Source organism: Callorhinus ursinus, unplaced genomic scaffold (genome assembly GCF_003265705.2).
Source record: "Callorhinus ursinus isolate GAN/ISIS: 27379988/994484 unplaced genomic scaffold, GSC_fseal_2.0 scaffold307, whole genome shotgun sequence".
In the NCBI taxonomy this organism is placed as follows: domain Eukaryota; kingdom Metazoa; phylum Chordata; class Mammalia; order Carnivora; family Otariidae; genus Callorhinus; species Callorhinus ursinus.
This window is the reverse complement of record NW_027397362.1, coordinates 15,353-37,452: the sequence shown is the minus strand read 5'-3', so window position 1 is coordinate 37,452 and position 22,100 is coordinate 15,353. Positions and strand designations below refer to the sequence as shown.

The following is a 22,100-nucleotide window of genomic DNA, read 5'->3' as shown; positions in this document are numbered from 1 at the left end:
CTCCCCCTCTGACATACTCCCCTTTTCTTCCTCTCCTGTTATCTTCTTCTTTTTCTTTTTTCTTAAAATATGTTGCATTATTTGTTTCAGAGGTACAGATCTGTGATTCAACAGTCTTGCACAATTCACAGCGCTCACCGTAGCACATATCTTCCCCAATGTCTATCACCCAGCCACCCCATCCCTCCCACCCCCAACCACTCCAGTAACACTCAGTTTGTTTCCTGAGATTAAGAATTCCTCATATCAGTGAGGTCATGTGATACATTTCTTTCTCTGATTGACTTATTTCACTCAGCATAACACCCTCCAGTAACATCCACGTCGTTGCAAATGGCAAGATCTCATTCCTTTTGATGGCTGCATAATATTCCATTGTGTATATATACCACTTCTTCTTTATCCATTCATCTGTCGATGGGCATCTTGGCTCTTTCCACAGTTTGGCTATTGTGGACATTGCTGCTATAAACATTGGGGTACACGTACCCCTTCGGGACCCTACATTTGTATCTTTGTGGTAAATACCCAGTAGTGCAATTGCTGGATCGAACGGTAGCTCTAATTTCAACTGTTTGAGGAACCTCCATACTGTTTTCCAGAGTGGTTGCACCAGCTTGCATTCCCACCAACAGTGTAGAAGGGTTCCCCTTTCTCCACATCCCCGCCAACATCTGTTGTTCCCTGACTTGTTAATTTTAGCCATTCTGACGGGTGTGAGGTGGTATCTCATTGAGGTTTTGATTTGGATTTCCCTGATGCCGAGCGATGTTGAGCACTTTTTCATGTGCCTGTTGGCCATTTGGATGTCTTCTTTGGAGAAATGTCTGTTCATGTCTTCTGCCCATTTCTTGATTGGATTATTTGTTCTTTGGGTGTTGAGTTTGATAAGTTCTGAAAATTCGTTTTTTTTTTAATTGTTAATTTTAATTCCAGTAGAGCTAACATACACTGTTATTTTAGTTTCAGGTGTATAATTGACTGATTCAGTAATTCTATACATTCATCAGTGCTCATCAGGAAAATTGCTCTTAATCCCCTTCATCTGTTTCACTCATCCCTCCATCTACCTGCACTGTGGTCACCATCCATTTCTTCTCTATTGTTAAGAATCTGTATTTTGGTTTGTCTCTTTTTTCTCCTTTATTTAAGTATGTTTCTTAAATTCTACATAAGAGTGACATCATATGCTATTGTTTTTCTCTGGCTGACTGATTTCACTTAGGATAACATCCTCTAGCTCCATCCGTGTGGCTGGAAATGGCAAGATCCCATTCTTTAATGGCTGAGTAGTATTCCACTGTGTGTGTGTGTGTGTACACACACCTATCATCTCATTTATCAGTTTATCAACAGACACATGAGTTGCTTCCCGTTTGTGATATTGTAAGTAATGTTGCAACAAACATAGGGGTGCATGTATCCTTTGGAGTTATTGTGTTCATATTCTTTAGGTAAACACCCAGTAGTGTAAAGCCTGGATCATAGGGTAGCTCTGTTTTTAACATCTTGAGGAACCTCCGTACCGTTTTCCAGGGTGACTGCACCAGTTTGCATTCCCACCCACAGTGCACGAGGGTTCCCCTTTCTCCGCATCCTCCCAACACCTGTTGTTTCTTATGTTGTTGACGTTGGCCATTCTGACAGTATGAGGTAATATCTCATTGTACATTTGATTTGCATTTTCCTGATGATGGGTGATGATGAGCGTCTTTTCATGGGATTGTTGGCCATCTGTATTTCTTCTGTGGAGAAATGACTGTTCATGTTTTCTGCCTATTTTTTTACTGCATTAATTAGTTTTGGGGTGTTGAGTTGTATCAGTTCTCTATATATTGAACACTATCCCTTTATTGGTATGAGGTTTGCAAATACCTTCTCCCTTTCAGTAGGTTGTCTTATTATTACTACTTTTTCATTGTTCTTCTGCTGTGAGGAAACTGTTTATTTTGATGTAGTCCCAATAGTTTATTTTTGCTTTGGTTTCATTGCCTCAGGAGACAGTCTAGAAAAATGTTGCCCTGGTCCATACCATGAAGTTACAGTCTGTGCCCTCTTGTGGGATTTTTATGGTTTCAGGTCTCACATTGAGGTTTTGAAACTGTTTTGAGTTTATTTGTCTGTATTGTGTAAGAAAGTCGTCTAATTTCATTCTTTTGTGCATAGCTGCCCAGATTTCCCAACATCTTTTGCTGTAGAAACTATCCTTTTGCCTTTCGATATTCTTGCCTGCTTTGTGGAAGATTAATTGACCACATAACTGTGGGTTTATGTCTGAGCTTTCTGTCCTTTTTCCTTGGTCACTGTGTCTATTTTTGTGCCAGGACCATACTAGTAGTAACCCTTGGAATCTGGAATTGTGACTCTTCCAGCTTTGTTTTTATTTTTTAGGATTGCCTTAGCTGTCCAGTATCTTTTGTGGTTCCATCCAAATTTTTAGATTGTTTTTTGAGTTCTCTTTTTTTTAACTTATAGTATATTATTAGTTTCAGATGTAGTGTTCAATAATATATCAGTTGTGTATGACACCTAGTGCTCATTCCTTCACGTGCCCTACTTAATGGCCATCACCCAGTTAGCCCATCTCTCCATCCCCCTCCCTTCCCGCAACCATCAGTTTGTTTCTATAGTTAGGAGTCTCTCATGGTTTTTCTCCCTCTCTGATGACATCCCATTCAGTTTTCCCTCTCTTCCCCCACGATCCTCTGTGCTGTTTCTTGTATTTCCCATATGAGTGAAACCATATGACAATTGTCTTTCTCAGATAGACATATTTTGCTCAGCATAATACCCTCCAGTTCCATCCAGGTCAATGTGATGGTAGTTTTTCATCCTTTCCGATGGCTGAATAATATTTCATCATAGATATACACCACACCTTCTTATCCATTCATCTGTCCGTGGACATCTGGGCTCTTTCCATATTTCGGCTATAGTGGATATTGCTCCTGTGAACACTGGGGGGCAGGTGCCACTACATTCTTCTAAACCTGTATTTTTTGGGTAAATATCCATTAGTGCAATTGCTGGGTCATAGTGGAGCTCTATTTTTAACTTCTTGAAGAAACTTGATACCATTTTACAGACTGGCTGAACAAGATTACATTCCCAACAGCAGTGTAAGAGGGTTCCCTTTCTATACATCTTCGCCAACATTTGTTGTTCACTGACTTGTTAATTGTAGCCATTTTAACTGGTGTAAGGTGATATCTCCTTGTGGTTTTGATTGTATTTCCCTGATGGCTTGTGATGTTGAGCACTTTTTTGGGTGTTTTTTGGTCTGTTGTAAGTCGTCTTTGTAAAAACGTGTGTTCATGGCTACACACATGTCTTGAGCTAGGGTTACAGCGTGGGCCAAATGCATGGAAGATATGATCTGTTGAGGTGTAGAGACATTCACAAAGGTCTGATATGAGGGCTAGAATGAGGGAGATATCAGGCTCTGGGTTTGTATTCAGTACTGTATTAAATTATACTTAAACAGGGAATGGCTCAAGATTTCATCCAGGTTTCTCTTGCTCTAAAACATTTCTGGAGTTCCAAAATGCATGATTTCACACGTTGTTGAAGGATGAGTCCTCTGGTATTCCTCACATGTCCCCATCCATGCGGCTTGGGAGATAGGCCTCTGGGGGTTGTCCTTTAAGAACCCAACATAGAGTTAGTGTTAGGGCCCATGAAGTTGGCTGGTCTAATCTGCCAGCTTTGTGGCGAGCTTCCTGGAGGGCTGCTTTGTGGCCGTGGGTAAAGGTGAGTGTCAGGCTCAGGATAGATGGCCAGGGGACTGACGAAAGTGCAGGTTTGCTGGGATGGGCTCAGGGGGGCCTTCATATTTCTCCTGCTGTGAATCGTTCTTGGTGTTCCAAATGGCATGGGTTCATTTGCCGCCTTCCTGCAAACACTGAGCCTGACAATCACTGTGGCCCATGCCCTCAACTCCGTCTGAGTCCCCTGGTGTTGGTTAGGTTTCCCCAGTCCAAGGGGCTAAGGAGTCAGGCCTCTGAGACAGACTCCTCAGAATCCAACCCTCAGTTAGTGTTAGGGCACAGGGGCATGGCAGCTCTGAACTGCCTGTGCTGTGGCAGGTTTCTCTGGGTCTGATTTGTGGGCGTGGTCAGGGTGAGTGTCAGGCTCAGGGTTTGTGGCTAGGGTGCCACTGAAAGTGGGGGTTCCCAGGGATGCATTCCTGAATTCTCCTACTCTGAATCCATTCTGGATTTCTGAATGGCGCAGTTTCCTTCTGGGTTGCAGGCTGAGTTCCAATATTGCTTTGTTATTCCTAAACCATGGGGGCATTGGTGCCAGGCTTCTGGGAACATAACCTTCAGAATCCAATCTAGGGTTAGTGTTAGGTACAAGAGGCATGGCTGGCCAGATCTGCTGGCGCTATGGCGAGCTTCTCGGGGGGCTGAGTTGAGGGCATGGGTCAGGGTGAGAATCAGAATCAGCATTTGGAACCAGAGGGCCGGTGAATCTGTGGGATCAATGGGATGGGCCTGCAGATTTCCCCTAGTCTGCAGCATTTTGGGAGTTAGAAATGGCTCAGTTTCCCTGTGAATGGCTGACTAAATTCCCTGGTATTGCTCTGGTGAACCCAATGCGGGGAATTTTGAGCCAGATCTCTGATTACATAATCCTCTTAATCAAACTAGGTTTCGGGCCCGGGGCATGGCAGGCCCAATCTGCCTGCACTATGGCAAATTTTCCAGGGGGTTGAGTTGACGGCATGGTCAGGGTGAGTGTCAGGCTCAGGGTGAAGTGGTCAGGGTACTTTTGAAAGTCAGGGTTCGCTGGGATGGACATGCAAGATTTCTCCTGCTTTGAATCCTTTCCAGGGTTCCAAACGGTGTGGTTTCCCTCTGGATGGCATGCTGATTCTTCCAGTATTGCTCAAATGTCACCTCTATGGGACTTTGGAGCCAGGCCTCTGGGGACAGAACCCTCAGAAACCAGCTTAGGCTTTGGGTTAGCGCTTTGTGTCTTGGCATCCCCAATCTGCCAACACTGTTGGCAGCTTCCGGGGGGCTGAGTTGAGGGCATAGGTCAGGGTGTGTGTCCAGCTCAGGCTTGCTGCCAAGGGGCCACTGAAGTTAGAGGTTCGTTGGGATGGCCATGCAGATTTCTCTTCTTTTCATTCCTTTCCAGACTTCCTAATGGCAGGAATTCGTACTAGGAGGCAGCCTGAGTTTCTGACATTCCTTTGTGACCCCAATCCATGGGGATTTGGAGCCAGGCTTCTGAGGAGAGACACATCAGACCCTATTCCAGGGTTATGGTTAGGGCCTATGGGCATGCAGGTCTGATTTGCCCGTGCTGTGGTGATCTTTCTGGGGGGATGAGTTGAGGTCGTGGGTCACGGTGATTGTCAGGCTCAGTGTTTGTGGGTAGGGATCTAATGAAAGTGGGGATTCGTTGGGAAGGGGATGCAGAAATCTCGTACTCTGAGTCATTTCTGGGGTTTCAACTGCCACCACTTCCTACTGAAGGGCATGCTGAGACCTCTGGTATTGCTCCGTTGTCCCAAATCCCTGGGGCTTTGGAGCCAGGCCTCTATGGACAAACCCCTCAGAAGAAAACTTAGGGTTAGGGTTATGGCCCAGGTGCCAGCAGGCCAGATATGCCTGCGCTAGGCAGAGCTTCCTGTGGGTCTGAGTTGAGAGGGTTGATCACTGTGGGTTTCAGGCTCAGAGTTTGTGGCCAGGGGGCTACCGAATATGAGGGTTCGATGGGATGGGCATGAACATTTCTCAGCTCTGAATCCTTTACGGAGTTCCAAAAGGCAAGGTTTCTTTTTGATGGTTAGCTGAATCCTCTGGTATTGCTCAGGTGACCCCAATACCTAGGGTTTTGTAGCCAGACATCTGGGGAGAGACCCATCAGAACCCAATCTAGGGTTAGGGTTGGGGCCTAGGTTTATGGTTCTCTTGATATGCCAGCAATGTGGCAAGATTCCCAGTGGGCTGGGTTGAGAGCCTCGGGCACGGTGAGGGTCAGGCTTAGGGTTTGCAGGAAGGGTGCCTCTGAATGTGGGAGTTCATTGGGATGGGCATGCAGATTTCTCCTGTTCTGAGCACTTTCCAGATTTCAAAAAGTGTGGTTTCCTACTTAATGGCAAGCTGAGTCCTCTGCTGATGCTTAGGTGTCCCCAAAACCTGTGTCGTGGGAGCCCCGCTTTTGGGGAAGATGCCTCAGAAGCCAACCTAGAGTTAGGTTAGTGCTTAGGGGCATGACAGGCCTGAATTGCCAATGCTGCGGCGACCTTTCTGGTGTCTGATTTGAGGGAGTGCATCACGGTGATGTCAGGCTCAGGGTGTGTGTCCAATGGACCACTGAATTTGTAGGTTTGCTGAGATGGGCATGCAGATTTATCCACTCTGAGTCCTTTGCAGAGTTCAAAAAAACGTGGTTTCTTTATGAATGGCAGGTTGAGTCCTCTGGTATACCTCAGGTGTCCCTAATCCTGGGTTTTGGAGCCAGGACTCTCGGAACAGAACTCTCAGAAGCCAACGTAGGGTTATGGCCATGGGGAATGGCAGGCCCCATTTGTTGGCACTGTGGTAAGCTTACCTTGGGGCTGAGCTGAAGGTGTGGTTCAAGTTGAGTGTTACGCTCAGGGTTTGCCTCCATGGGGCCGAAGAATGTGGGGGTTAGTGGGATGCTCATGCAGAGTTCTCCTGCTCAGGATGCATTCCAAGTTCCAAATGGTGCAGCTTCCTTCTGGGTGGCAGACTAAGTCCTATTGTATTGCTCAGGTGTCCCCAATCCCTGGGGCTTTGGAGTCAGAACTCTGAGGATAGACCCCTCAGAAGCAACCTAGGTTTAGAGTTAGGTCCTAGGAGCATGGCCAGCCTGTTATGCCGGCACCATTGTGAGCTTTCCGGGGATCTGAGTTAAGGACATGGGTGGGTCAGGGAGAGTATCAGGCACAGGGTTTACAGCCAGGAGACCACTTAAAGTGGGGCTTTGCTTGGAAAGGCATGCAGATTTCTCCTGCTCTGAAACCTTTTCGAAGTTCTAAATGGTGTGGTTTCCATCTGGGTGGCAGGCTGAATCTTGTGGTACTGTTGATGGGTCCACAATCCCCGGGACTTTGGAGACAGGCATCTGGGGATAGACCCCTCAGAAACTAACGTACTGTTAGAGTTAGGAACTAGGAGCATGGCAGGCCTGAACTACTGGTGCTGTGGCGAACTTCCCGGGGGCCAGAGTTGAGGGCCTGGTTCCGGGTGAGTGTTAGGCTCAGGGTTTGCAGCCAGAGTGTCGCTTACTGTGGGGGTTCCCTGGGATGGGCATGCAGAGTTTCCCTGCTCTATGCTTTCTGGACCTCCAAATGGCGTGCTTTACTTCCGGGTGGCAGACTGAGTACTCGGTAATACTCAGGTGCCACAACCCCTGGGGATTTGGTGCCAGACCTATGGAGACAGAGCCCTTAGAAATCAAGCTAGAGTTGGCGTTAGTGCCTAGGGGCATGGCAGACCCAATCTATTGGCACTGTGGTGAGCTTCCTAGGTTTCCTAGTTGAGGGCATGTGTCCAGGTGAGTGTCAGCCTCATTGTTTGTGGCCAGGAAGCTACTGAAGTAGGGGTTCACTGGGAAAGGCATGCAGATTTCTCCTTCTCTGAAACCTTTCCTGAATTCCAAATGGTGCGGTTTCCTTCTGGGTGGAAGGCTCATACTCTGGTACTGCTCTGGTGTCCTCAATCCCTGGGGCTTTGGAGCCAGGACTCTTGGGAGAGACCCCTCAGAGTCCATCCTAGGGTTAGCTTTAGGGCCCTGGAGCACGGCAGGCCCAATCTGCTGGCGCTGTGGCGAGCTTCCTGGGGGTTGAGTTGAGGGCGTGGGTCAGGGTGTGTTCAGGCTCAGGGTTTGGGTACAGGGGGTGGTTAAATTGGGTTTTCACTGAGATGGGCATGCACACTTCTCATGCTTGGAATGCTCTCCGGAGTTCCAAATGGCAAGTATTCCTTCTAGTGGCAGGTGGAGCCCCCTGTTTTTGTTCAGGTGTCTCTAGTCCCTGGAGCTCTGGGACAGGCCTCTTGGGACAGATACCTCAGAAGCCCACCTAGGGTCATGTTTAGGGCATAGTGGCATGGCAGGACCAATTCCGCCAGCAATATGGAGTGCTTGTGTTATGGAACCTGGACTGGATCGCCTGTTGGAAGAACCAAGTGGTACCTGGAGATCGTGGAGGATAGGAGGTTTATTTAATGCTGGTGGGCTCAGAGGAGAGTGATCTCCAATGGTCTGAGCCCCAAGCACAAACAAAGTGGGCAATTTATACACTTCTACTTCTGCATACTTGGAAATTTTGGCGTGTGAAGTGGGGCAAGGAGAAGAACCCAGAGGAGCTGTGGGGCAAGGACGGGGACTGTCTTACTGGCTCGGTCGGCCATCTTAGGATACAGATTTTCCTTATCATTCCATCCTTGATGCTCCCTTAAACACCTAGCTTAGAGGGCATCATCATCATCTTCTAAGCGGCGATAGTGTGTAAGGACTAACTAGATTCTGATTTTAGCAATTTGAGTAGTGATAAACCTAGTATGGGCTTTAAGAATACAAGGACCAAATGCTCCTATGAAGAGAAGCAATAGCAGGGGGCCAATGAAGGGGCCGAACCAAGGGAACCATTTTGAGAAGGTATCCCACAAAGTTGTCCGCTGGAGTGATTCCCACCAGCGATGTACTCATTCCTGTAATTGGGTCAGAGTTTCTTGAACCACCCCCAACTCATTAGCATAGAAACAACATTCCTCCTGTAAGAAGATGCAGAGCCACCCCCCCTTATGACCCTTTGTAGTTCGAGCCCACACCTGTTTTGGAGGACCACTGAGGCAAGTGAATCAAGTTGATGCCGCAGGGCCAGGGCCCACTGAGCAAGGGAAGAAAACTCCGGCGCAGGTTTTGAGTTAACTCCTGGTACTGAACCTGAGATATCCCGAAGCCAGTGGTGCCGAGGGCAACACATGATGCAGCCAGCAGGCTCATAATATGAGGGACGGCCACGGGGGAACATCAAGAGTGGCTAGGGGGTCTCCATATGAGTGGGGCATCGCCCCCAGGGAGGACTGAAAATCGGGTAAGAGACTGGCAAGTGTGCATGACTGATTATGCAGGGTGGTGCAGATGTATACACCTTGATCACAAGCCAGAAAAGACTTGTTAGGCACACAGACCCGACTGTGGCCCATGATGGGAGAAGATGTGTTGCCATACAGCGGTACCAGAGCCAGGAAGGGATAATCTGAGGTCCCCAGTTCTGAGGTGGGAGGGGACACAGTAGATTGATTGAGGATGACACCTAGGTATTGGACGGGACCAGGCTTTATACAGATCCAGCAGTCAGATGGTAGGGGTGGATTTGAGTGGTTAAGCGCTTGGTGGGAGGCGTTAATCATACCTAACAGTTGCGCTATAGTTGCTTGCTGTGTGGGGATGGGGGACCCAGGGTTTTCCCCGGGTGAGTTATTTTCTATCTGACTCTGGGGGTTGACTTTAAGGCTAGGCGTGAACATGGACTTGATCATAACTTTGGCCATGGTGTCCATCCCCATAGGGTGATATTGGCCCAATAGGAGAATGATTCCTGTAGCCCATGATGTGGCATTGGGTCTAAAACTGAGTGGGGGAGCGGTATACAGTTATTGTTAGATTGAGAGGATGGGGTGGCGTTGCGTGAAAAGGAAATCTGGATGTCACTGCACTGTTTGAGGTGCCACCACCTGTTGGACCAACGTTCCATTCCCCAGCCAAGTTGCCAACAATGATGGACATCCCCAGGCTTGCGAGCAGAACTGAGGGCAGGTGTTTGGCTGTCGAGGCGTAGGGCCCCCACAGATGTAGATAGCTACAAGCTGGTAACCCGAGTGAGGGCCATGGTAGGAACACCGTCTGTGATGTTCCCAGGAGGTATCAAGAAGATTGCATCCATCAGAACTGATGTTAAATTTTGGTGTGTGCCCATCCAAGGTGGTAGAATCAGTGAGGGTGCTAGTGCAGAATTGAGGGGGATAAGCTGGAAAGTCCATTTGCCAGTAACGGTGATATGAGAGTTTGTCCCCCTTGCCTGGCTGGACAAGCTAGAGGCAGTGCGGAGGAACAGCACACCAGGTAGCAGAAGACCGGGACTGACTGGGGCCAAGAAAACCATGGTGAAATGCGCTCAGGAGTAGACAGCAGAGGGCCAGTAAAATTGGGATCTGTGACCTTAGGTAGAGAGAGCCATCATGGCTAACCCATTGGCAGATGAAACCCGTGGACAAGCAAGTGCAGTAATACTCCCTAGGGACACCCAATAAGCAATGACAGTAGCAAGCATCTGGGGGAAAGTCCAGTAAGGAGGGGCAATAGTGTAGAGTCCGACTCCCAAGATGAGGGAAATCATGCCGATGAGAGGCAGGGACCACGGTGAACAGGTGTCCATCAATCGGTGTGGTCTCTTTGAAGGTGAAGCCGTAGTGGGTTCGTGAATTCTGTCTGGACTCTCCACTGGCACGGCTCCTCGTCCAATTGATGAGCTTTCTTCACTCTGGAGTGGTGGACCCACGTGGTGACACCCGAGACCTTGAGGGCAATAGGGGCGTTTAAAACAACAGTGTGGGGCCCTGTGCACTGTGGTTTGAGGGAGTCTTTCTTCCAATCTTTGACCCAAACTGAGTCCTCTGTCTGGATTGAGTGTACCTGAGATCCTAAGGAGATTGGGGCCCTTTCAATGGTGTACTTTTGTAATTTCTTTAGGCTGGCACCCAGGCCCTGAAGCTGCTCCTTTATCCCTTTATCTTGAAACTAATACAAGTTTCCTGGAAGGCTTCCCAAATACAGGGGAGGCCATCCATATGTTAATTCAAATGGGGAGAATCGTGATGTCCCATGTGTGCAGCGACCATGCAGGAGGACCAGGGGTAGCAGATCCGGCCATGGGGGCTTAGTCTCCTGACATAACTTTGCTAAGGATCCCTTGAGGGTGCGATTCATTTGCTCTACTTTCTCTGAACTTGGGGGCCGGTAAGTGGTGTGGAGTCTCCAGGTTATATTGAGACATTTGGTCAAGACCTGTGCAATATCTGTCACAAATGCAGGTACATTGTCACTATGGATTGTTACTTGCAGGCCGAGCTGGGGCACGATCTCCCACAAGAGGACTTTAGTTCCTTCCCAGCTTTGCTCTGTCCTAGTTGGGAAGGCTTTGACCCACCCAGAGTATGTGCATAGTATTACTAGGAGATATCTGAACCCTCTGCTTGGTGGCACATTTGTGACGTCTACATCTAGTTCTTCGAAGGGGGTTACTCCCATCCTCTGGATACCTGATGGGAGCCGTAGTGCAGACCGAGCATTCTTTTTAGCACATGTTATGCATCATTCACTCATTGCTCCGCATAGTGCTGGCAGCTGACTGATGTAGTAGTGCTTCTTGAGAAGGGCCTCAAATGCAGTTTGTCTCAGATGAGTGAGTTGGTGGTATTCCTTGATTAGATGCCCTCCAGTTGCTTTTGGAACAATGATGTGCCCATCTGGCATCATACACCATCCTTTTTCAGTCAGGGTGTCACCCTCAGCCATGGCCCATTCCTTTTTCTTTTTAGTGTTACTGTATGGAGGGACTTCTTCTGGGGGTGTTAGGACCATGGTGAGGGAAGGGGCTCTGTCCATGTCCTCACTGGCTGTGGTCTTGGCTGCCTCATCTGCCAGACAATTTCCCTGTGCTATGGGGCTGTCTCCTTTCTGGTGTCCCTTACAGTGCAGGATTGCTACTTCCTTTGGAAGCTAGATGGCTTCGAGGAGTCTCAGTATCTCCTCTTTGTTCTTGATAGCTTTTCCTGCTGGGGTTAGGAGGCCCCTTTCCTTGTAGATGGCTCCATGTATATGTACAGTAGCAAAGATGTACCAAGACTCATTATAGATGTTGACATATTTGCCTTCACCGAGGGTGAGGGCTTGGACTAAGGCCTATAATTCAGCCCGTTGAGCTGGCCATCCAGCTGGTAATGCCTTAGCTTCTAGGACTTCAGTGGTTGTGGTTAGTACATAACCCACTTTCCGGGCACCCTCTTGTAGGTAACTGCTGCCATCACTTAAAAGCGTGAGCTCTGGATTCTTTATGGCTTGATCCCACAGATCTGGATGGCTCACGTAGACTTCATCCATCACCTCAGAGCAGTCATGGTCTGGTTTCCCCTCTTTTGTAGGGAGAAGCGTTGATTGATTTAATGTCCTTACTGTTTCGAGTGTGACCCGCGGGTCTGCTCAGAGAAGCCCTTGGTATTGTGCTAGCTGACAGTTGGAAAGGAATCGGTGTCCCTGTGCGTTCATGAGGGACACAACTGCATGAATGACCTTGATGTTATGATCTTGCCCCAGGGTAAGTCTGTCCTCCTCCTTGATGAGTAGGACTGTGGCTGCCAGCACCCTGGGGCGTGGCGGCCATTCCTCCGCCATGGGGTCCAGCTTCTTTGTCAGGTAAGCAACTGGCCATTGCCAGGGTCCAACAGTCTGGGTGAGTACCCCAAGCACTATTTTTTCCTTTCCATGCCAAAGAGATTGATGGGTTTTTCTACATCTGGTGGATCCAGGGCTGGAACCTGCCCCAGGGTGGTCTTTATCTCTGTGAAATCGGCTTCTGCTTCCGTAGTCCAGGTAGGGTGTACTCGATCTGGTCCCACTAAGAGATCATACAGTGGTCTTGCCATTGCCAAGAATCCAGGGATCCAACTGTGGCAGAATCATGCAGCCCCCATGAATTCTCATAGGCCCCTTTTTGTCTGGGGCTGTGGCAGGGAGATGATGACCCTTTTCCTCTCCGGCCCTAGGTCTCTTTTCCCTTGGGTGAGGAGGAAACCAAGGTGTCAGACCTGTTTTTGTCAGATTTGTGCCTTCTTCCATGTGGCTCAGTTCCCCGAGTCTGACAGGAGCTGTAGGAGGGCCTTTGTGCCTTTTGTGTAGTCTTCTTGTGTGTAACTGGCAAGGAGGCGGTCATCCACATACTGGAGGAGGGTGCATCATGTGGCCCCTGTTGGGAAGATGGCAAGGTCCATGGCCAGTGCTTACCCAAAGAGGGTTGGTGAGTTTTTTAAACCACTGCAGGAGGCACGTCCAAGTCAGTTGCATTTGGCGCCCTGTATCAATTCAGACCATTCAAAGGCAAATAGTGGCTGGCTCTGGGGAACTAAGCAGAGGCAGAAGAAGGCATCCTTCAAATCTAGGCAAGTGGACCATCTGGCCGAACCTGGGATTTGGCCGAGGAGGGTGTATGGATTCGGGACCACTGGGTGCAGAGATGGTAACCTTGTTGATTGCCTTAGGTCTTGAACTGGTCAGTATCCCCCTCCTGGCTTCTTGACTGACAGGAGTGGGGTATTCCAGGCTGACTGGCATTCGACTGGAACACCTGCTTCTTTGAGTTTGGTCAGATGTTCTTGGACGCTGATCTTAGCTTCTTGTGGAAGGGGGTATTGCCTTTGCCTCTGAGGTTGGGTTCCTGGGATTAGTACAACAATGATAGGGGCCCAATTCTGGCCTAGTCCAGGTAGGTTGTTTTCAGCCCATACTGAAGGGAAGGCAAGTCTGAACTCTGGCAGGCGGCTAGGTTGGGCCTGGCACAGAATAGCCTTTTTCTTCCCTTGGGTGGTAATCGCTTGTATTAGAGACACCATTTCCTCTTTTTTTTTTTAAAGATTTTATTTATTTATTTGAGAGAGAGAGAGAAAATGAGAGACAGAGAGCACAAGAGGGAAGAGGGTCAGAGGGAGAAGCAGACTCCCCGCCAAGCAGGGAGCCCGATGCGGGACTCGATCCCGGGACTCCAGGATCATGACCTGAGCCGAAGGCAGTCGCTTAACCAACTGAGCCACCCAGGCGCCCGACACCGTTTCCTCTTGTCTTGGGTTCAGTCGGAGGTTAGTGTGTCCAGTGGGCTCAAAGGTTATCTGAACCCTAAGCTTGGGGAGTATGTCTTTGCCCTGTGGAAAAGTGGCAATCAGGCAGATAAAGGAACACGTGTTGGGCCTTGTGACCCCCGAGTTTGTACTGGCGAGCCTGGCAAAAGGGCTGTTGTACCACCCGTATCCCCATGGCGCCGAGGATGGTTGCAGTCATTTTGCTGAAAGGTGCCACTCGGGAGGTGACAACAGAGTGCTTGGCTCCAGTATCAACCACAAAAGTCACTGGTTGGCCCCCCACCTTCATTTTGACCGTGGGTTCATGGGGGCCAAGGAAGAAAGAGCCTGGTCCCACTCAGTCTGGGTCCATTCCCACAAGGCCTATGAGGTCCTCCCCTTGGGGTGCTCCTTGTAGCGGCTGGGCTTCCGAGCCTTTCTCCGTTTGGGACATTTGGCTTAGTACCTAGTACCTCAGTCCCGGCACCTCAGTACTACTCTACTCTTCTACAGAGACAATGGCTGAGAAAGAGCAACATTGATGGAAACTGGTCTGGATTGCACAAGGTAGGGGTGTGTGTGGGGGGGTATGGGGATTGGGGATAAAACTCTGGCCAACCTATATCTACAGTTTACTCAGGTTCAAAAATGTGTGAGGAATCTATGGTGTTTCATAGTCAATAATGTTGTAGATGAAGAATATGCCTTTTGCACAGAGTATGACAAGACTTGTTCAAAGTATTTTCTAGTTGGTACAGAAGTCAGGGAGTACAGCACCCCCATCTGCTAGGATAGCCATGAGAGGTTGAGTGTTCTCAAGAAGGTGTCTGCCTTTCGCAGGGCTCACTGTGAGCCTGCACACAGGACTGACGAAGACAGTTAAAGGTTTTGTTCTAAGGATGGAGTATTGGAAGAATGTGGCGCACCACGTAATCCTGGGGAGAACACAGATCTCGAGTTGACTCTGGAGTGACTTCGTGAGAGTGGTGGTGATCTGCAACATCGGGCTAACTGGATGCCTGTCCTTTATTAAGTTGTGTGCGTGGTTTCTATGCCTTTGTCCTGACAGCTTGGATTTCCAAGGAGTGGATTTTTTATTATTATTTATTTTTATTGTTATGTTAATCACCATATATTACATCATTACTTTTTGATGTAGTGTTCCATGATTCATTGTGCATAACACCCATTGCTCCATGCAGAACGTGCCCTCTTTAATACCCATCACCAGGCTAACCCATCCCTGCAACCCCTCCCCTCTAGAACCCTCAGTTTGTTTTTCAGAGTCCATCGCCTCTCATGCTTTGTCTCCCCCTCCGATTTACTCACCTTCATTCTTCTCCTCCTGCTATCTTCTTCTTTTTTTTTCTTAACATATATTGCATTATTTGTTTCAGAGTTACAGATCTGTGATTCAACAGTCTTGCACAATTCACAGCGCTCACCATACACATACCTTCCCCAATGTCTATCCCCCAGCGACCCCATCCCTCCCACCCCCCCACCACTCCAGGAACCCTCAGTTTGTTACCTGAGATTAAGAATTCCTCATATCAGTGAGATCATATGATACATGTCTTTCTCTGATTGAAGTATTTCATTCAGCATAACACCCTCCAGTTCCATCCATGTCGTTACAAATGGCAAGATCTCATTTCTTTTGATGGCTGCATAACATCCCATTGTGTATATCTACCACTGCTTCTTTATCCATTCATCTGTCGATGGACATCTTGGCTCATTCCACAGTTTGGCTATTGTGGACATTGCTGTTATAAACATTGGGGTGCACGTACCCCTTCAGATCCCTACATTTGGATCTTTGTGGTAAATACCCAGTAGTGAAATTGCTGGATTGTATGGTAGCTCTATTTTCAACTGCTTGAGGAAACTCCATACTGCTTTCCAGAGTGGTTGCACCAGCTTGCATTCCCACCAACAGTGTAGGAGGGTTCCCCTTTCTCCGCATCCCCGCCGACATCTGTCGTTTCATGACTTGTTAATTTTAGCCATTTTGACTGGTGTGAGGTGGTATCTCATTGAGGTTTTGATTTGGATTTCCCTGATGCCGAGGGATGTTGAGCACTTTTTCATGTGCCTGTTGGCCATTTGGATGTCTTCTTTGGAAAAATGTCTGTTCATGTCTTCTGCCCATTTCTTGATTGGATTATTTATTCTTTGGGGGTTGAGTTTGATAAGTTCTTTATAGATTTTGGATACTAGCCCTTTATCTGAGATGTCATTTGCAAATATTTTCTCCCATCCTGTCGATTGTCTTTTGGTTTTTTGGACTGTTACTTTTGCTGTGCAAAACTTTTTATCTTGATGAAATCCCAATAGTTCATTTTTGCCCTTGCTTCCCTTGCCTTTGGCAATGTTTCTAGGAAGAAGTTGCTGCGGCTGAGTTCGAAGAGGTTGTTGCCTCTGTTCTCTTTAGGATTTTGTTGTACTCCTGCTCATGCTTAGGTCTTCCGACCATTTGGATTCTATTTTTGTGTGTGGTGTAAGCAAAGGGTCCAGTTTCATTCTTCTGCATGTGGCTGTCCAATTTTCCCAAAATCATTTGTTGAAGAGACTGTCTTTTTTCCATTGGACATTCTTTCCTGCTTTGTCACAGATTAGTGGACCTTAGAGTCGAGGGTCCATTTCTCGGCTCTCCATTCTTTTCCATTGATCTATGTGTCTGTTTTTGTGCCAATACCATACTGTCTTGATGATGAGAGCTTTGTAATACAGCTGGAAGTCCGGGATCGTGATGCCGAGGGAGTGGGATTTTTTTAGGTCACTGTAATAGTTGGTCCCCCGGGGGTGGGCAAGTCCTGTTCTGCTGTTGAAGTTGTCTCCAGTGGTTGGAGTGTATATTACAATCCCATAGGGAAATGGCAGTGGGGTTACAGTGGTCGGCAGTCTATTGCTATTGATGATTATTATGGGTGGGTTCCATATGATGAGATGTGAGATCTTATAGATAAGGATCCTCATTAAATGCTCGTAAAGTGTGCTTTTTCTGAGATTAATAGTAGATATAGTTTTATTACTTTTTTTAAAGATTTATTTATTTATTTTGAGAGAGTGAGAATGAGAGAGAGACAGAGACAGAGAGAGCACATGAGAGGGAGGAGGGTCAGAGGGAGAGGCAGACTCCCCGCTGAGCGGGGAGCCCGATGCGGGACTCGATCCCGGGACTCGATCCCGGGACTCCAGGACCATGACCTGAGGCGAAGGCAGTCGCTTAACCAACTGAGCCACCCGGGCGCCCTAGTTTTATTACTTTTAATAGCCCTCCTTCTTCTTGGTACCCCAATGAGCAGTGCATTACAATGTTGCTGCATTTTACCCTTGTGTGGAAGAGTGTTTTAGAACGGAAAATGTTGGCAATGCCTCTACAAATTGTACACTGGAACATCCAAAGAATAAAATTGTATTTTTGACAACAAAATAGGAAGTATCCTCCTCTGATTCTTAATTTAACCAGGGGAGGGGGCCTTTTTTGTGGTATTGGTAAAGAGTACCATAGTCCTTCCTAGGGAACAGTATCAGATTCCTTTGGGAACTTGGTCTTTGTTATTGTGGAAGAATCAGGAGTCGACAAATTATTTGTCTCCTGTTTCATTTTCCATGAACATTTTCACAATATTTGGTTTCACACCTCTGCCATTGTGAAATCATCCCAGATTTGGCACCAGCTCACCCTTCTGTGCAAAGGGTATGCTTGAACAAAGAATAAAGCAGCTTCTGGATGACTGGGAGACTAGGATCAGAATGCTTTTGGTAGGCAGTTACTGTGACCCTAAATTCTGAACAAGATCCTGACACCCAGACTAAATAGATTTCAGACTTAGAAATTTCAGATAGAAATTTTGTGTCCATGATGACAACTAAAGAACACGTGTGATCCTTGAACCTAACTCCAACCCTTGACCTTTACCCTAAAAGCTAACGTGACCCTACGCCCCAAAATGGAACCCTGAATCTCAAACCTGAAATTGAACCCCACAACCAAACTCAGTTAGATGCTTAACTGACTGAGCCACGTAGGCGTGCTGAAAAGATTTTTAATTTTGAGGATATTATTTTTTCTTTCTTTTCTTATGCTTTGCTGTCAGAGCTAAAAGCATTGCTAAATCCAAAGTTATAAAGATTTATCCCAATTTATTTCTTCTAGAGTTTATAATTTTACCTCTTACATTTAAGCCTTTACTTATATTGAGCTAACGTTTCTATGTGATATTAGGTAAAGGTCCAGGTTCTTTCCTCTGCACATGGATAACCAATTGTCCCCCAATGTAATGTTGTCCACCCTTGTCAAAATTCAGTGGACCATAGAAGAATGGGTTTAATTCTGGTCTCAGTTAAATCCCACTGATCTGTATGCATATATTTTCAAAAGGGTATTCATAACAATAAAATTGTTATTTTATATATTTATAATTTTTTAAAATTTAAATTCAATTAATTAACATATAATGTATTATTTGCTTCAGGGTGAATGCATACCTTTTCGACAGTATCACAACGTTTTCTTGACTGTTGCTTTGTATTAGATTTGATCTTTGGAAGTATGACCTTTCACCTTTGATTTTCTTTTTCAAGATTCTTCTGGCTATCTTGTGGTCCCTTGAAATTCCATATGACTGTTAGGATTAACTTGTGCATTTCTTCCCAAAGGCCTTTGTGAATTTTCTTGGGAACACATTGAATTTCCACATCGCCTTGTGTTCTACTGCCATCTTCTCAATAGTATGTCTTTTCATCACCATGGGGTGTCTTCAGAATTATTTAGGTTTCCCTTACTTTCTTTCAGCAGTGTTTTGTAACTTTCAGTGTACAAGAGGTGCACCTTGATTACATCTATTCCTAAATATTTGGTTAATGTTGATGTTCTCTAAAATGGAATTGTTTTCTTAAATTCCTTTTTGGATGATTCATTGCAAGTGTATACAAATAAGAGAGATTTTTTTGTATTGATATTTTGCCCTGTAGCTTTGCTGAATTAGGTAACTGGCTGTAATAATTTTTTGTTGATTCTTTAGGAAGCTCTATATAAGATGATGTCATCCCTGGTCTCTGAATAGACAGAGTTCTAGAGTTTCCTTTCACATGTGGATGCCTTCTTTCTTGGCTTATCATTCTGGGTAGAACTTTCAGTAAAATATTGAGCAACACGTGAAAACCAGCATCCTGTCCTTGTTCCTGAATTCAGAGTAGAGCTGTCCATCTTCAGACTTAAGCATGTTGTTTGCTAGAGATTTAATGAGAAAATTACTCCTTATTCCTCCTTTCATGAGTATTTATATCAGCAACAGACGTTGGACTTTGGTTAGAACATTTTCTGCATCAATTAATATGAACACATGTTTTTATTTAAAAATTAGTTGTGCTGTATAACATTGCTTGTTTCACTCTATTGAATAACCTTTGAGGTGTTTGTGCAGTCACTTGCTTAGGGTGCACAGTCTATTCATGAGCTCTTGGTTTTGCAATTATTCTGATCTTTCTTCTTCCATCTACTTTAAGAAAGGTACAGGAATGTATTTTGCTGATTTTGTGGGTTTGGTAATAGTGGATAGGGTTAGGGTTAGGAGTTAGGGATTAGGGTTAGGGTTAGGGTCTCCCTGTCCTCCCCCGCACAGAAAACATTCTCTTCTGGTAACTAGAGTGATATTTTCGGAACATAACCTTTGGGCCTCTCTGTGGTCTGCTCCCCTCCTGCCCGTCCTCTCCAGCCTCACCTCTTCCACCACGGCCCCCCCTTCTGTGGGCCACCCAAGTGTGTGGTTGTTCCACATATGCCCTGGGCCTGACTACAAGCCTTTGCTTTTGCTGTGCCCTCTTCCAGGATCCCTCTTTTATCCCCCTGCTTCATATCTGGCTTGTTCCCCCATTGGCTGGGTCTGGACTTGCCCGCTGGTCACCTGACTCATGTCTGCTGCTTGAGTGTGCTTGTCCCCTATTTAAATGTAGTGCCCTCCTTCCCTTTGTGAGCAATTTACTAACCTGCTGGGTATGGGGCAGGCACAGGGAAGTCACCTTAGCGCCTATGCAAAAACATCAGTCTCAGAGGGGCTCACCACACTTCCTGATAATGGGGGAGCTGCTGTACTCATCGGGGGAGCAGGTATTACCCTTAAAGGGGGACCAGCCATGGGACATGGATGGACAAGACTTTGAACCTTTTGGGGCCGGGGAGATGTAGACCTGGACCTGGATGCTCACACCCTTGGATTCAAGCCTGGGGCCTAAGCATCCCCCCTCTTCTTCCTGGTGTCGTATTTTGCCTTCCCTGTCCACGGGATGGATCTGATTCCTGATGTGGCAGAGTTTGAGGGTGACCCCTCCTAGAAATACCAGTGGCTTACTGAGCTCCTTGTCAGCAGGATGCCCAGCAGCCTTCCAGGGAGGACCCTACAGGAAGTGGAGACAGGTCTGTGGGGGCCAGCGGCAGCCCACTCAAAGCAAAGTGGGGAGGGTGGCCGGCCCTGCTGATCCTAGCCACTCTGTAAGACATAGAAATGAGGGCTGTGCCCAAAGGTGCTTCGTTCCTGGAAGGTTGGGATGGGATCTGTAGGGGGGGTGGCTAGTGGAGGGCACCTGCAGGGTTTGCCCAGGAGTTCAGCACAGAGGGAGTGTTCCTGGCTCCAGCATGCTGACCGAGGGGCTGCATGGGTTTCCAGCCTCCGAAGCCTCAGGCTCCCCTTTGGAAGACAGGCTGCTGATGCCCCCCATCTCTGGGAACAGATATTAGGGAGGTCCTGCTGGCAGCTTCCCTCAGGAAGGTCAGGAGGTGGCTGTTGTTTAAAGCAGCCCAGGGCCTGCCCCCTTGAAGAAGCTGCACACGTCCATGGCCCCCAACTGTGGTGTCCTGCTGCCAGCCTCTAGCAGTGAACTCTTCCTGCCCTGTCCACTGCACCTGTGGATGCATGGTCTTCCTGGAGCTGTTCCTGCAGCTGGCAGATAAGCACTACATGGTGGGGCACGGGGTCACCTACTAGGTTTTCACCAATCAGCCGGCTGCTGGCACCTGTGTGCCCCTCCATTTGGGCCGGAGTGTGGTGGTCGTCATGGTGGACACAGCGTCACTTACTACGTCTTCACCGACCAGCTGGTTGCTGTGCCCCGTGTGCCACTCTGGGAGGGCTGCAGGGTGGTGGTCGTCGAAGTCCGCGGCGTCCTGCACTGGCAGGATGTGTCCATGCGGCACATGGCGATGCTCAGCCGCTTCTGCGAGCAGCGCTTCATCTGTGACGTGGAAGACCTGGTGTTCGTGCACGTGGATTTGAGAATGAAGTTCTGGGACCATGTGGGCATGGAGATCTTGTCCCCCCTCTGTAGCACCCCACACCCCGGTTTCTCATGGGCAGCCACTGAGGACTTTAGCTACGAGTGCTGACCATAGTCCCAGACCCACATCCTCATGGAGCAGGGCAACTTTTACTACATGGGGGCCTTTTTTGAGTAATTGGTGGTGGAGTTTCCCCGACTGACCTTGGCCTGTCACCAGGTGATGGAGGTCAACTAGGCCAATGGGATTGAGGACGTGGGTCCTGATATGAGCCACTTGAACAGGTACCTGCTGAGCCACAGGGCCACCAACGTGCTGTCCCCGGAGGACCTGTGGGACCCACGGCTGCTGGGTTGGCCCCCACATCTTTCCCAGGGTCATGAAGAAGCTGAGATCAATGGCTGTGCCTAAGAATCACCAGGAAACCCAGAACTCATGAGGGGCTGTCCCCGGAGGAGCTGTGGGACCTGCGGTATTGGGCTGTCCCCTGAAGGACCTGTGGAACCTGCAGCTGATAGGCTGCCCCTGTCATGTAGAAGCTGAGATTCGGGCCAAACCCAAGAATGACCAGGTCAAACAGAACTCATGAGGGGTTGCCCCCAGAGGCCATGCAGGACCCACAGGTTCTGGGCTGGCCCCTGGAGGACCTGCGGGACCTGAGACTGCTGGGTTGGCCCCCCATCATTCCCTGGGTCATGAAGAAGCTGAGATTTGTGGCTGTGCCCATGAATCACCAGGGCATCTGGAACTCATGAGGGGTTGCCCTGTCTCCATCAGGGGGTGCTGCCTTGAGCGGAGCCGTCAGAGCAGATTCCTACTTCTGTCCCCTTGAGGGAAACTGTGGAGCCCAGCACTGCTTGCACAGGCATGCCAGCGCCCCAACCAGCCCTGTGCACAGGAGGCCTGCCTGAGGGCACAAGTTCCTATCTTTGTGGTCACTACAT

The 22,100-nt window shown here is 48.0% G+C and overlaps 1 pseudogene; it reads left to right on the top strand.

Annotated features, from left to right (window-relative positions):
- The first annotated feature begins 4,726 nt into the window (after positions 1-4,726).
- On the top strand, positions 4,727-21,595 carry LOC141372013 (histo-blood group ABO system transferase-like; annotated as a pseudogene).
- Positions 21,596-22,100: the final 505 nt, after the last annotated feature.